The sequence below is a fragment of the Ochotona curzoniae genome, unplaced genomic scaffold (genome assembly GCF_017591425.1).
Source record: "Ochotona curzoniae isolate NIBS_2020 unplaced genomic scaffold, NIBS_Ocur_1.0 contig_2754, whole genome shotgun sequence".
NCBI lineage: Eukaryota > Metazoa > Chordata > Mammalia > Lagomorpha > Ochotonidae > Ochotona > Ochotona curzoniae.
In genome coordinates this window covers 8,391,967-8,392,620 of record NW_024465582.1, presented here as the reverse complement: position 1 = coordinate 8,392,620, position 654 = coordinate 8,391,967, and the positions used below count along the sequence as shown (strand labels likewise).

The following is a 654-nucleotide window of genomic DNA, read 5'->3' as shown; positions in this document are numbered from 1 at the left end:
ACTTATAACTATGAACAATTGAAATATTTCATAAATTGCAAACTAATGCATGGTGTGTATTGTTTCTTCAAAGCTGCATTCTAATATGATCCTCATTTTTAAACTAACGACTCATAAAATATGACTGCCAAATTCTTTTCTTTTTGCCTTTTCTTGTTGCCAAGCAGCTTTGATCAGCTCTCATACTATTCCTCCAATCCGAGCAGTTTACTCTGCTCATTAACGATGTTGTCATGGATTGTGTGGCTCTGCTCATTCGCCTCCAAGGTGAGCCTTTAGGATTACCTCTTTGAAAAAAAAATTCCTATAAAAACTTTTAAAACTTATTTTTAATTTGCAAACAAACTTTAAAACATTAATGGTCACAGACACTTGTTTTTCCATTCTCCTCCATGGAAATCTTTAGTAAAAGGCGAAAGATTTATATGATCTGAAGTGAAACCGGAGTATTCCATTCCCTATATTAAAATGTTTTTTATATGCAGCCCATTAAAAATGGCATTTACATGGTCTGGTGCAATAGCCTAGTGGCTAAAGTCCCCACCTTAATGTGCAGAGATCCAATATAGGCGCCAGTTCTAACCCCAGGGGTCCTATCCCTTCCAGTTCCATTTTTGCGCCCTGGGAAAGCAGTCGAAGACAGCCCAAAGTAAA

At 36.9% G+C, this 654-nt stretch overlaps 1 non-coding gene across 1 annotated transcript; it reads right to left on the bottom strand.

The window, feature by feature from the left end:
* Nucleotides 1-331: 331 nt before the first annotated feature.
* On the bottom strand, nt 332-450 carry LOC121154692. The gene has a single exon (XR_005883581.1). It is a non-coding gene; the product is annotated as a U5 spliceosomal RNA (small nuclear RNA).
* Between the last annotated feature and the right edge of the window lie 204 nt (nt 451-654).